Raw genomic sequence first — 16112 nt, forward strand, 5'->3', positions numbered from 1 at the left:
TCAATAGAGTTTTCTGCATGACAATGTGCGTTACACAAATGTTCTGGTATTGTCTCTATAGCTACCTCTCCGTGCCACTACCAAACCTAATCTCTGATCCTAAGCATTTGCTAATATTACCACTTATGCCATTGGACCTAGTGTCACGGGATGTGCTGCAGCATCCCAATAAAGTTTGAAATTTTGTTGAAGAATAAAAACTAAAGTTTTTTTTTTTCCAAACGTTTTTCTCCTGGCACCATCTGTTGTGTTTTCAAAAAAAATATCACATAGCAAGTGACTTTGTTGGCCAGCACCCCACTCTAAAAATTGCTCCAGCAGTGCTGATTACCAGAGGAAAACTAAGAACAAATGGTTGCAAGTTGAGTGCATTGACCAATTATCGGCCCGATTATGATGTCGATGGGACCACCAATGACAGGCCGTCGATGGCGGTCCCACCAACATCCAGCATACGATGCGGTTGGTCAGACCATAGTGGGCGGAAGGACTGACTGACGCCTCTGACCGGCTTAAGGAGCCCGTTGGAGTCTCAGACCGAACGTAAACCCTAAAATGGGAGTAGTGCCTGCGGAGGTACCACTGTAAGGATTACTATATCCCATTCGGACTGCCTTTTTCATGGTGGTCCAACAGCTATGAAAAGGCAGCCAGAATGGGACTTTGGGGGGACCTAGCAGGTCCCCAATCCCCGTGTGCCTCCGCTATGGGGCCAGGGAGGGCACATATGGTACCCCCGCAAACATCCATGCACCGTGTGTCAGGCACCTATGTTTTTTATGATTTCAAACATTTTCATCTTCTCCTAATATTTCTCAAACCGCACCTTTTTTTAATAAACAAGTTACTCGGACAACTATTCAAAATTATTCACAAACTTTAAATAAAGTTGCCACTGATCTAAAAAGGTCATGACCTTCTCTCTGTTATGGGGAGCAGGTGCCTCATCCACAGCCTAAGAAAACATTCTATTAGTTTTATTCTTTAATCAGTGATGTCATGACCCAGGTACTCTAATTGAGTTTTACAAAACTCAAACGTAGGTATACATTCTTTCCTCCCAAAATTCTATCCCAATTGTGAACACATCTTTCAGCCTCCAATTATATTCTTCCACAGTTCTTCCAAATATAAATACATCATCCTGGAATGCCAACATTTCTGCCATGCCTTTAAATAGGTTATGCATTTGCCACTCAGAAACAGGAGCAACAAATACTAACCAAATGGCCTCTCTCTTTACAGATAAAATTACACTTTGATAAAAACGTATTACAGCAAGCAAGATTCTCTTTGTTTTGCTATATTTGCAAAACAAAACAAAAACACATACTCAGCACAGTGTCGAGGCCAGACGCCTTGGCTTTGCCAATGCTTTTATTAAATGTGTCCCACAAAGGCCTGTTGTGTCGTCTACAATATAGTTGTCACCATAGTTTTAAAAAAAGCTGTTTAGACACAACCACCGAAAAACACTAGCAGTGCTCAGAGTTTAGCTGGGCACAGGAAGGTATAATAATACCAGTGGAATTAAATCAGCACACCCAGAGTACTGTCGGAAAACAGCATTGACTCGTGAAATAAAGACAATCATCTCGGCAGTATCACAGGCTTTCTGTTCAGTGCCGCCTGCAAGCTGCTTTTTATTACTTTATTGGAGTGTTTTACAAAGGAAAGGACAATTTGCTTTGCAGAGGGAGATGTGATCAGTATGCCTAAATGTTCTTTCCTTCTTTATGCATTGAAACATGAGTCTGTGATCAGTTCACAGTCTGCTCATGCAGAGGGTAACCTGCTCTTCTACTGCCCACAATCCTGATAAAGTGGGGATACGTGTAACGAAGCTGAACAAGCACTGGCAAGAGAATACGTCTCGCCTGTGGGACCTTTGGTGTTAGCAATATATTACTGTAAAGGCATTGCATATTTCACACAAGTAAATACCTGACTGTGTTAACATTTGTAAACTCTGTTTGCTTTAGTGCTTTGTTGCATTGTAATTTACTTTACTAAGTATTGGCAAAGTCAAGTGGTCTTGGCTCTAGAAGGCTGAGCTATTGAATTTTCCCACTACGGTGATTGTGAGCTGAGTTGCATTTCGCTGTCTGTGGCAGTTCTAGTTGTGGGTCGAGGTTGATAATAGAGCTCAGCTCAGAGCTCTGGAGCTCAGAGTGAAGGCAGTGTGATTTTGAGGGCCATAGCACTGTTCAGAGTGCATGCTCATCCAATTTCTGGCCTCTCTGCAGTGCTCACAGAGAGATACTCACATATGTTCCATTTGTAATTACTGAATCTAATAATTTACAACAAAATCATTATTTTTAACCATTTATATCAAACTGCTAACAATCACTCCCAAAGTTTGGCTAATAGAGCAGTGCTAAGAGGCAGCCAGTACACATCACTACTAGACATCACAGGTAAGAAATTAGATTATTATTTGTGGCTGGTATATAACCAGTGTAAACTACTGAAGTCACTAATTAAATCTGATTTCAACACCCTGGTTGCTATGGCACACAGAGGACAGGCTTAACTTAGAGGACATGTTCAAAGTATTTATGCAGTACTAAAACAGTAAAGAAGTAGTAATGCAAAACAATGAAAATTCAAAAACACATTAGAAAATTAGACTACATTTTAATGGACAAAATGACAATTACACCAAAATGACAAAAATCCAATAAGGCTGACAGTAGATTTGAATTTTTAAAGTTTTAAGTATAAATAGCACCATGAAGCACAAAGTGCCAACGATAGTCAATGGTCGCAATAGAAGAGCACCTAGGAACATCTTGACGCTGAATGTGATGGTGCATGAGTTGGATACACTAATTGGTTCGTCCTGGTCAACAATTTTACCTTCTAACTTTAGTCCTTTAAGTCCCAATTGACGACAGGTGTAGACATCTAAATCCCCCCCAGGACCTCAGGGAAAGCACTTACAGACTTACAGGGTGGCAAGCACAGTCTAAACAGAGGGTGCAGTCCAGGTCCAGTTGCCAAGGGAATATTGCCCAATTTCTCCCTAATATCTGGGTCCTTTCTAATCAGATACCAAGGTTTTTGAAGTGCCTTCCATATTTCATTTTGTTCTTTATGATATGTCATTATTAATTTGATTGTATCACCCTGTTGAGATTTTGCTTATTTCTTTTCTGTAGTGATATGTAATGCAGCTCTAGTTTTTGGGGGGGCTTTCCTCCATCCTGCACCTACCATTTTTGGTTTCTAGCCTCTTTGTAAAGATTGAGCTTTCATGTCTTCGCTTTTGTTCATTAAATCTGTGCAAACAATTAATTTTCAGCCTGAAGAATTCTCTATAAGAAATAATTCAGATGAAAGACTTTCGATGAAATCTTTGGCCATGTAGGCTACTGTTTGTTCCTATATCATTTCGGAAAAATGTGGTTCTCACTTTCTCTTTTCCACATATATAAGGATATCCAGAAATACCATTCGTACATTGCTGATGTCATATACAAACTTCAAGATATATTTGCTACCTAATTATAAATATATATATAAATATATATGTGTGTGTCTCTCCAAAATAAAATCCAATCTGAGTATTCAGAATAATGGATGTGGCACACCAGTGAGAGCACAAACATTTATTGAAGAAAACGACACGTTTCAGGTAAAGAGCCTTTTGCACAATAAATGTTTGTACTCTCACTTGATGTGCCACATCCGTTATTCTGAATCCTCAGATTGGATTTTGTTTTGGCAATTGATGGCTTCTGGTGCCATTGCTAGCACCGCAAGGTGAGTTATGGCGTCTTAGCAGCTCACTCCTTGTAACAAATATATATATATATTAGAGAATGGGATCAGCACACATCACATCACAATAGCTTTCTTAATTCAAAAGAGCTCAAATTGTCCATATCAACTTGAAGAAGAATGTCTGGTCCAAATTGTTCTTTGTGATTAGAGTAATTTGCTTTATTGAAAAATAGACGAGATCATTAAAATCCAATATTCACAAAATCCATTGTGCCATAATCTTGTGCCATTTAGCCAACGCGTTTCGTCTCAGAAGAGACTTCTTCAGGGCTAAAGGAAAACATACATAAATATAATTTTAAAATACAACAAGATTCAATATGAATAACTCACTAACATTATATGATTATTCCAATTGTATTTTGAAAAGCTGGCCAAAACAGAATAACTTTCTGTTGCTGAACTTTTAATTCTGCACATATAATCGTTTTATAGTAATAGGATAGCATCAATTATATTCAGACAATACAGGAAGGCAGGGAGAAAACAACATTAATTTTGTGACACTTACATATGTGTATATGCTAAGTTTTAGCAGCAAACAAGACTTTTATCATAGCACTTGTTATCCTAATATCTATGTGTAAATCATCAAATATAGCTCACAATAACAATATCTTTTGTTAAATAACAAATCATTAGTTAACCGGATAGCGCTAGATAAGCACACCTTATATATGTACACCTAGTAAACATCATTCTAAAGTGGACGTAGCCCATAGAATCATGCTGTTGTAAACCGATTGTATACTGAGGATTCTACCACAAAATACAAATACAATGACATTATAAAATGTATCAGAGCCATGTGGGCATATTATTATAAGCAGCTTACCAAAAGCAAATAACATGAGAGATTTGGTATCTAACATACCTCTAGGTAATAGCGATGTGTTGTATCCAAAATCAAGTAGTAAGGGGATTTATAAAAGCATGTAAGGTCGTTTGCGTTTTACGAAGTATTAATCTATAACAAGGAAAAATTGATAAAAAAAACATATTTAAAGACCATCCATTATAAACAGCTTGTCTATTGTTAACTGTCTAGCTGATAGATTTAAAGACATGGCAGAATGTTCTCAGAATGCAATATTCGTTATTAATCTTTACGCGAATGAACGGTAAATACCATTTATAAAAGAGTGAAAAGTATGAAAAGAGAAGCATTGCGCCTAATATACGTCCTAGGCACAGAAGTAAAATATAAGGGCGCCATCTTTAAATCGTGGTATGGGCAACATAGTTATAAATTAGCGATATTGTGTATCATGACCATAATATTTGAAAGATGAAATGCTATAACTGTTGATGCATTAGGCATCTGTATATGGAGTGCTGCGTGCAAAGCAATAAGTAGCACATCAGCAAGAAATAGAAATTACTAATCCCGCCTTTAGTTGTGCATTCGAATATACTAAGTATTTTGTGTAACACATATAGCGTGAAAATTGGTGATGTGTAAAGGCAGCGAAAAACCACCATAAATGCTGTAACCGTAAATGCGTTAGGCATTTGTATCTAAAGTGCTGCATACGAAGCAATAAGTGGCAAAGCAGCAAGAAATGGAAATAACTAATCCCTCCTTCAGTTGTGCATTAAAATAAGCTAAGTATTTTCTTGATCAAATAATGCGTGGAAATTAATAAAGGTTTAGATCAGCGGAAAATCACCAAAATTACACTTAAAATACACTTTGAACAGCCTATGGATTAGACACTCAGTATGGTAAATGAGAGCCATCTTGGAATAGTATAAATAACATAATATAATAGGAACTGAATAAAGAATATCGGAAAATAAAGAAAGCGGTACCTTAAGATGATGATGATTATCATCTGTAAATGAAATAAAAGAAAAACATTTTTTTTTAATTTAAAATCTTCTAGTCAAATAAAGACCAAAAAATAATTCAGATCGAATCATAAATATGATTAGAAAGTTAAACAGCACATACCAGTGATCGGCAGGGTGGCCAACAACTGTTATCTTGGCTCTTGTATCGAAGAAAGTGCAAACCAGAACAAGCAATGGCGCCCATTTTTATAATGCGATCTAATGAATCGAAACACCTGCAAAATTAGCATTAGAAAGCGGACATGCATCTGTGGAATCTTACTGAGTGTCGGCCATATTGTAAAAACCTACAAAATTAGCGATAGAAAGCAGACATACATACACAGAATCTTACTGAGTGTCAGCCATATTGTAGAGGTGAAATATACGGAGAGGAGTGGTTAGACATGCATCCGAAGAATCTTATTGCATGACGGCCATCTTGTAAAGACCAGAAAAATTAGCAATGGAAGCGGACATGCATCCGCGGAATCTTAATGAGTGACAGCCATATTATAAAGGTGAAATATACGGAGAAGAGTGGTCTGATACCATAAAGTATTAAAAGCAAAAAATAGACATAGCTGTAAAACTATGATCTGAAAAAAATACAAAATAAAGAACGTGCACGTGTCGCTAGGGTCTTTAATGGTATGAGCCATTTTAAAAATGATTTTGTACGCTAAACTAAGGCTGCAATCACCGTTTTTTCGCGGTTGATAAATTGATAAAGCTGAATGTCCATAAACTATGTGCACTAAAGATGCTTGATCTAATAGTGTCACCGTAGTATGAAATGATATGATCGGTTGTTCTAGATAATTAACTAACCCTGATGGTAAAAAGGCCATATGTTCTTGGTGTCACAAACAAGTAAAACAGCAATTGATAAGGCTGTATGTCCATAGACTATGTGCACTAATGAAAAGAAAAAGTTTTTAAACCCTACGTATTTACAATAAAGACATGTTAAAATAAACACAAAAACCACAACTCACATAAGTGCTTAATAGAAAAAATGGAAAAGAAAAACATACATTAACAATAATCAACATAATAATCGAAACACTGCATGCATGAACATTGTTAATACCAGCCGGTACTAAGAAATCGGAACCACATTATTTTTGCGATAACTAGTACTTTCACAAAAATAGTAAAGATAACAAAACAGAAAAACATAATTGCTTAAATCATAGGAAATAATGAAATTTATTATTTTGATTCAGCCCCAAATTTAGACTCTGGAGGCAGCAGATCCATCTAGCCTCAAGTTGTCTCAGATCCAACTCTCTATTTCCGCCTCTTTCATTCAGAATGACATGATCAATGGCATGGAATGTAATAACTTTGATGTCTGGATGCTCATTATTGATGTGGCTCACAATTGGATATCTGAAATCACGATTTTTGATTGCTCTTGCGTATTCTTGAATACGTATCTTGAGGCTGCGTATACTACTACCAATATATGTTTTGCCACAAGAACATATAATTATATATACACAGATAGTTGTATTACAATTCATGAAATGGTCAATGCTATATTCTTTAGAGCCGTTATAGGAGAACTTCAAGGTCTTGTTCCTGCCCAGTTTAAATATACAACATCCACACATATAAAAGCCTTTTGGTTTATCTGGCAGCCATGTTTTAGTGACTGTATGCGTCTTGATATAGCTGGGACAGAGTGTGTCTCTTAGCGTTCTCCCTCTCCTATAAATCACCTTTGGATTTTTAGACATTGTGCCTCTCGGAATGTAATCAGAATCCAAGAGGTGCCAATTCTTCCTAAGTACATTGTAAATATGGCTACTATAGGAGTCATATTCAGTTATAAAGGCAATTTTTGTCATTCCCTGTGAGCCTTTCTTTTTGGATTTAATGGCTGGTATCATTATCTTTTTTCTATCAAGACTCACTGCTCTTTTTTCAGCCTTTTGAAGACATTCTTTATCATAGCCTCTCTTTTCAAAGTTTGTTTTAATCTGATTGATGTTTTTAAAATAATGTATGTCTTGGCTGAAGTTTCTTCTAGCTCTAACCATTTCCCCATAGGGGATTGCTCTAATGGTAGAGCCAGGATGTGAGCTTGTTGCATGTAAAACACTGTTGCATGAAGTTGCCTTTTTATATACCTCACTATGTATGGTACCATGGTGGGCATATAGTCTTAGATCCAAAAATTCTATCTCACTGACTGAATATTTAATTGTCAGTTTGACATTAAAAGCATTGGTGTTAAGGTAAGTGTAGTAGGCCATTAAGCTTTCCACAGAACCATTCCAAATCATAAAAACGTCATCTATGTATCGAGCATACAAAATTATGTTATCACTCCAAGTTGTCGATGCAGGGCCCCAGGCATGCTCCACCTCATACAAATCCATAAAAAGGTTGGCATAGGATGGAACAAACCTGGAGCCCATTGCAGTACCCTGTTTTTGCATGTACCAAATGCCATTATGTAAAAAGGCATTTTGCATTAGTATCAATTTGGCCATTTCTAAAAGCATTAGAGTGTGTTCTAACTTCTGGGCACCACGCTTATACAGAAAATGGTTTAGGGCACGTATACCTTGTTCTTGTTTAATATAGGTGTATAGGCTTTCAACGTCCATGGTGACAAACAGTAACTCCACATGATCCCATATGAAGTCCTCAAGTTTTCAAAGCAAATCACAACTGTCTCTTAGGTATGATGGCAAGTTTTATACGATTGGTTTCAGATATGAATCAACATATTCAGAAATATGTTCTGAAGGCCCACCATTCCCAGAGATGATTGTTCTCCCAGGGGGGAATGAACCCCCCTTATGAATCTTCAGTAAAATGTAGAGACATGGAAATCTGGAATGGTAGGCCTGCAGATAACTATGTTCCAGATTAGATAGTAAGCATGATTGTGAGATAGTTTGTCGTAACAGATCAGGTTGGCAAGCTGTCTATTGATTTCCCTGTGATAATCAATACGATCCATGATGACAATACTGCCGCCTTTGTCAGCCTCTCTTATCACAAGGCTGTCATCATTTCTAAAAGAATTGAGTAATGTCCAATCTTTGGGAGTCATGTTAGTCTGATGTTTGTATTTGTTAGTGCAATGGTGTTGATCCTCTAACTTATAAAGATCTGATGTAACCATGTTATGAAATTAATCTATTATCGAATCACAAGACTGTAAAGGCATACATTTCGAACTGGGTCGTAGACTTCCTAAAACGCAAACCACCTTACATGCTTTTATAAATCCTCTTACTACTGGATTTTGGATACAACACATCACTATTACCTAGAGGTATGTTAGAGACCAAATCTCTCATGCTATTTGCTTTTGGTAAGCTACTTATGATAATATATCCCACATGGCTCTGATACATTTTATAATGTCATTGTATTTGTATTTTGTGGTAGAATGCTCAGTATACAATTGATTTACAATAGCATGATTCTATGGTCTACATCCACTTTAGAATGATGTTTTCTAGGTGTACAGATATAAGATGCTCTTATCTAGCGCTATCCGGTAAACTAATGATTTGTTATTTAACAAGAGATATTGTTATTTTGAGCTATATTTGATGATTTACACATAAATATTAGGATAACAAGTGCTATGATAACGGTCTTGTTTGCTGCTAAAACTTAGCATATACACATATGTAAGTGTCACAAATTTAATGTTGTTTTCTCCCTGACTTCCTGAATTGTCTGAATATAATTAATACTATCCTATTGCTATAAAACGATTATATGTGCAGAATTAATAGTTCAGCAACCGAAAGTTCATTTGTTTTGGACAGCTTTTAAAAATACAATTGGAATAATCATATAATGTTAGTGAGTTATTCATATTGAATCTCGTTGTATTTTAAAATTATATTTATGTATGTTTTCCTTTAGCCCTGAAGAAGTCTCTTCGGAGATGAAACGCGTTGGCTAAATGGCACAAGATTAAATGGCACCATGGATTTTGTGAATATTAGATTTAATGATCTCATCTATTTTTCAATAAAGCAAATTACTCTAATCACAAAGAACAATTTGGACCAGACATTCTTCTTCAAGTTGATATGGACAATTTGACCTCTTTTGAATTAAGAAAGCTATTATGATTTTATGTGTGCTGATTCCATTCTCTATCATCTGTTTTTTGCGATCTTCCCAATAGGAAGTGTAGAGGGGTGCACTTTCTGAATTTCAGGCACCATCACCAAACTATTTAGCCACTTAGTGTTAGGTGTGGGCCTCATTGCCTCAACCCTCTTCGTGTGTTTTCAAATATATATATATATATATATATATATATATTACCTACTGGCGGTCGCCAGTAGGTAGTTATAGTTAGGACCCCTTTTCCATAGGAAAACCTCAACATTCTATTTTGAATAACTTTGGCGCCGGTCGATGAATCCTCGCGAATTTCTCAAAATAGGTGGGGCGCTACGCTCCGCTCCTACCCTGAAAGTCTCGGGGGGATCCGTCAAGCGGGGGCTGAGATAAAAGGGGGGTCCCAAAACGCGTTTTTCCCATGCATTTTTCCATAGGACCTTTAGAACGAGCTACAGCCCGAACGGCTGAACAGAATTACTCGAAATTTGGCAGAGAGGTAGTCCCTAGGTCAAGGAAGCGCCTTTTGTAGGTTTGGTGTAAATCTGTTCAGTAGATTCTGAGAAAATAGCCTTTAAATCAATATATATATCTGAGCCCGCTTACGGTACGCTTACCGTACGCTTACCGTAAGCGTACGGTGGCGTGCGCGAGCGCGATTCTGATTGGCTCTTAGATCTTAGTAAACATTCGAATCGGCCGAAACCAGGAAGCGGCGGCCGCCATTTTGTGTATTTCACTCTGAAAAAAAAGAGTGAAAACAAGAAAAGGGGGCAATGAGGAGAGTTACAGCCCCCCTAACATTTGTAAGGGGGTCAAAGAAGGACAGAAAAGTACAAAAAAAACATTTATTGATTTTTAAAAAAATCACGGGGTACGCGTACGGTAAGCTTACGGTAAGCGTACGGAAGAAAAAATAAAAATGAATAAATGAAATGAAGAATTAAGAGTTAAGATATTAGGGAGCTCTAAAAAGAGCTGTTGTGTTTATGAAGTCATTTTTTTAGTGGTACCTACAAGTAAGTACCGATGCAGAGTCTAAGGTTCAAAAGGAAGACTCTGTTCCCTTCATCATTGAAGTGCACACCATCTCCTCTATAAATGTCTTGCATGTCATAACGCAAGTTGTTGTGGTAAATGGCACCCATACCATAGTCACGGAGGAAAGCAGAAACAGATTTGTTGACGTGCTTTCTTGCTTTGTCAATCTGTGGACAGAAATGATTGGACCAGTTCCATTTTTGCCTTTGGCATATGTTGGAAAACACAAAGGCAGTTTTAGGGAAAAGTGAAAACAGTTGTGCAAAGGTGTCCTTCATAAGCATTTCCAGACCTACCCCAGTCAAAGTGCCTAGGTCATTGCCACCACAGTGCACTATTATGAGGTCAGGGTGTTGGATTTGCATGAAGGATTTCACCAATGGCATCAATTGGTGCCACTTTAACCCTCTCTGACCAATCCATTTAATGTCTACATTTGGCAAAGCAAGGTCTCTCACCATATCTGTTTTCTCTGCAAACTTTTCACTCCAGAAGACATAGCTGTGCCCTACAATCCACACTGTGAACATCTTCAAAGGAGAACTGGATGCACTCAGGAGGTGTCTTTCAGTAGAATGGCAATATGAAAAGAAAGACACTTTGGAAATGGAGGCATACATATTTTTTTCAAAACAAAAAGAACTGATTGGCTGTTTCATACCATTCTAGAATAAAAACTAGGCTGTATGTGTAAATTAATAGAAGCATGTTTTGTATTGGTACAAAAAAATGTGTAACCAAAGAACAGTACTATGGATTTGCTGTTAGGTTTGAAAAGTCAAGCACTCTTGCTCTGTGGAATTGAAACATTGTTTGGCGAACTTCTGACCTAACTCAACACAGCAGTGTTCCATGAGCTGTTGCTATGGTAGCAGGCAGAAGTCAAGTTGGGGGAAGGGTACTAGGCAGAAGTCAAGTTGGGGGAAGGGTACTTTTGGAAAAGGGTTGGTTTTCAACCAATAGAAATGTGTGATTACATTTGAAAAAAAGGGGGAAGCACTGAGATTTGAAACTTACATGTATATGTGTGGAAAAATAGAGGGAAAGTTTGCCATTATCTGGTTCTGCTGAGAGGAGAGAGGTGAACACAACAGAGATCCTGGCTCTGATAATCTGCTGTTTGAGTGTCACATTTCTTTCACAACTAACTAATTTTAAAGGTGAGTTTAGAGTTTGAGAGGGGATGTATGTGGTAACTTAAGAAATGAATAATAGAAATGGAAATTGTTTTTGTTGTAGTTGCGTTTATCATTTTCTGTTTTGGGAGAAATTTAAATGTGAGGAACATGTAAAATAATATGGAGTATGTTTTCACAATAAATTAAGGTGTACTGGAAAAAAAAAGAATAGTTTAAGGGTTTGAGGTTGGACTCAGTAATGCAAATACATTCAGCATCACTAAGGCTGGTTGCCCTTGCTGGAGTGTAGGCAGCCACCCAGGTTACACATGGAGGTGGTCTGAAAAAGAAGTTTGGACATGTGCATTTAAGAAAATCAAAAAAAGTGGTTTCATAATGTGTCAGTCTGTAAAAGTGATTTTCACTTGCCCCGAAAAAAAAAGAGCAGTAAGTGTGCTTTCAAATTGGCAAAGAAATTTCGTTTTGGGACTAATGTGAAAACATGACTCTGTGTGCAGAGAGGAATTATAGGCAGAGATTTATTGCGTATTGCTCTGGTGATTTCACAGTTGCATTAGATGGAAAGGGGGAGCGAATTTTTGGGGGAAGAAGCAGACTCTTAGCACACACCCATGTGCTTGCCATGTATAATCATGCACAGTATTTAAAAGCGAGTGGGGTTTTCAGGTTTCAGTCTGTAATGCAAATACATTCAGCATCACTAAGGCTGGTTGCCCTTGCTGGAGTGTAGGCAGCCACCCAGGTTACACATGGAGGTGGTCTGAAAAAGAAGTTTGGACATGTGCATTTAAGAAAATCAAAAAAAGTGGTTTCATAATGTGTCAGTCTGTAAAAGTGATTTTCACTTGCCCCAAAAAAAAAAGAGCAGTAAGTGTGCTTTCAAATTGGCAAAGAAATTTCGTTTTGGGACTAATGTGAAAACATGACTCTGTGTGCAGAGAGGAATTATAGGCAGAGATTTATTGCGTATTGCTCTGGTGATTTCACAGTTGCATTAGATGGAAAGGGGGAGCGAATTTTTGGGGGAAGAAGCAGACTCTTAGCACACACCCATGTGCTTGCCATGTATAATCATGCACAGTATTTACAAGCGAGTGGGGTTTTCAGGTTTCAGTCTGTAATGCAAATACATTCAGCATCACTAAGGCTGGTTGCCCTTGCTAGAGTGTAGGCAGCCACCCAGGTTACACATGGAGGTGGTCTGAAAAAGAAGTTTGGACATGTGCATTTAAGAAAATCAAAAAAAGTGGTTTCATAATGTGTCAGTCTGTAAAAGTGATTTTCACTTGCCCCGAAAAAAAAAGAGCAGTAAGTGTGCTTTCAAATTGGCAAAGAAATTTCGTTTTGGGACTAATGTGAAAACATGACTCTGTGTGCAGAGAGGAATTATAGGCAGAGATTTATTGCGTATTGCTCTGGTGATTTCACAGTTGCATTAGATGGAAAGGGGGAGCGAATTTTTGGGGGAAGAAGCAGACTCTTAGCACACACCCATGTGCTTGCCATGTATAATCATGCACAGTATTTACAAGCGAGTGGGGTTTTCAGGTTTCAGTCTGTAATGCAAATACATTCAGCATCACTAAGGCTGGTTGCCCTTGCTGGAGTGTAGGCAGTCACCGAGAATACACATGGTGGTGGTCTGAAAAAGCAGTTTGGACATGTGCATTTAAATAAATCAAAAAAAGTGGTTTCATAATGTGTCAGTCTGTAAAAGTGATTTTCACTTGCCCCGAAAAAAAAAAGAGCAGTAAGTGTGCTTTCAAATTGGCAAAGAAATTTTGTTTTGGGACTAATGTGAAAACATGACTCTGTGTGCAGAGAGGAATTATAGGCAGAGATTTATTGCGTATTGCTCTGGTGATTTCACAGTTGCATTAGATGGAAAGGGGGAGCGAATTTTTTGGGGAAGAAGCAGACTCTTAGCACACACCCATGTGCTTGCCATGTATAATCATGCACAGTATTTACAAGCGAGTGGGGTTTTCAGGTTTCAGTCTGTAATGCAAATACATTCAGCATCACTAAGGCTGGTTGCCCTTGCTGGAGTGTAGGCAGTCACCGAGAATACACATGGTGGTGGTCTGAAAAAGCAGTTTGGACATGTGCATTTAAATAAATCAAAAAAAGTGGTTTCATAATGTGTCAGTCTGTAAAAGTGATTTTCACTTGCCCCGAAAAAAAAAGAGCAGTAAGTGTGCTTTCAAATTGGCAAAGAAATTTCGTTTTGGGACTAATGTGAAAACATGACTCTGTGTGCAGAGAGGAATTATAGGCAGAGATTTATTGCGTATTGCTCTGGTGATTTCACAGTTGCATTAGATGGAAAGGGGGAGCGAATTTTTGGGGGAAGAAGCAGACTCTTAGCACACACCCATGTGCTTGCCATGTATAATCATGCACAGTATTTACAAGCGAGTGGGGTTTTCAGGTTTCAGTCTGTAATGCAAATACATTCAGCATCACTAAGGCTGGTTGCCCTTGCTGGAGTGTAGGCAGCCACCCAGGTTACACATGGAGGTGGTCTGAAAAAGAAGTTTGGACATGTGCATTTAAGAAAATAAAAAAAAGTGGTTTCATAATGTGTCAGTCTGTAAAAGTGATTTTCACTTGCCCCGAAAAAAAAAGAGCAGTAAGTGTGCTTTCAAATTGGCAAAGAAATTTCGTTTTGGGACTAATGTGAAAACATGACTCTGTGTGCAGAGAGGAATTATAGGCAGAGATTTATTGCGTATTGCTCTGGTGATTTCACAGTTGCATTAGATGGAAAGGGGGAGCGAATTTTTGGGGGAAGAAGCAGACTCTTAGCACACACCCATGTGCTTGCCATGTATAATCATGCACAGTATTTACAAGCGAGTGGGGTTTTCAGGTTTCAGTCTGTAATGCAAATACATTCAGCATCACTAAGGCTGGTTGCCCTTGCTGTAGTGTAGCAGTCTGGACATGGGCTTTTTAAAAAATCTGAAAAGTGGTTTCATAATGTGACAGTTTGTAAAAGTGATTTTCACTTGCCCAAAAAAAAGAGCAGTTAGTGTGCATTCAAATTGGCAAAGAAATTTCGTTTTGTGACTATTGTGAAAAGAAATGTAGTAATATATTTAAATAAAATAAAGGAATTTTTTTTTAGTTTTTTTCAGGTATTGCTGAAGAGCAGTGAACAAAATTTAAGATGCCTACAAAATCCAAAGTTCAAAAAACGCTAAAAAAAAAAACTATATTTGAAGACAACTGGAGGACCAAAGTTAGTAGAAGATGCTCATGTTGGGAAAAAGAAAAAATCTTCTGGTAAGCAGAAAAAACAATTTCTTAAAAATATATTCAAAACAAGGAAAAATGTACAAAATGTCTGTACTGGAAAGAATGTTACGAAACGAACAGAACAGGAAAAAATTGAGAATTTAGTTAATGGAAATATACCTTCTGCAACTGAAAAGATTTACATAAACAGAAAAACAGCGTTTAAAGAGATACGTAGAAAAATGTTTCAGAGAAGAGTTATGTCCAATTTGATAAAGGATGTGAAGAAATATAAGAAAAAAACAAAGTTTTATAAGAGAAAAAAAGAAATTGAAGCCATTGCAGCAAAGGCATTAGAATTAAAAAGGAAACTATTCATATTAATTTTGAATAGGATGCGTACATTAGACAAAATGGTTAATGTACTGAAATCACATAGCAAAAGGAAAAGAGTAGTGAACAGAACAAACTTTTGTAAAGTGTTTTTAGGAAAGTGGATGCATAGTTCAAGTAGTGAACCTTTTTTTAATGAAGAGAGCTATTTTCAAAGTAATAGTTTGCTGCATGCAGTTGACACCAGAGGTCGTTCATACGAAGTAACAAATGGTTGCATAATGGAGAAGGAGATAATGGTTCCAAGAGATGAGGTACAAGTGATGGCAGATGAGGCAATGGGGAGACGTCCTAAAGCCCCAGTGTACACTTGGAATTGTAGTAGTATTTGCACTGTGCGTCAGGAATCTATTGACAAATTTCGAGAGTTTCTAAGAGAATATAGTAAAAAAAGTGTAAAACAGAAGATTAAGGTGCTTCAAAGTCTGGATCCATGCAGAGTGAGAGAGAATACTGGTTTGCAGGGTCATTCTCTGGCTTGTCTATCTAGAAAAGTGTGCAATAGTGTTTTCCATCATTTTAGGATGCTGGCTGTTCATCATACTGAAATGAGAAAGTTTGTGAGAC

Source organism: Triturus cristatus, chromosome 8 (genome assembly GCF_964204655.1).
Source record: "Triturus cristatus chromosome 8, aTriCri1.1, whole genome shotgun sequence".
NCBI lineage: Eukaryota > Metazoa > Chordata > Amphibia > Caudata > Salamandridae > Triturus > Triturus cristatus.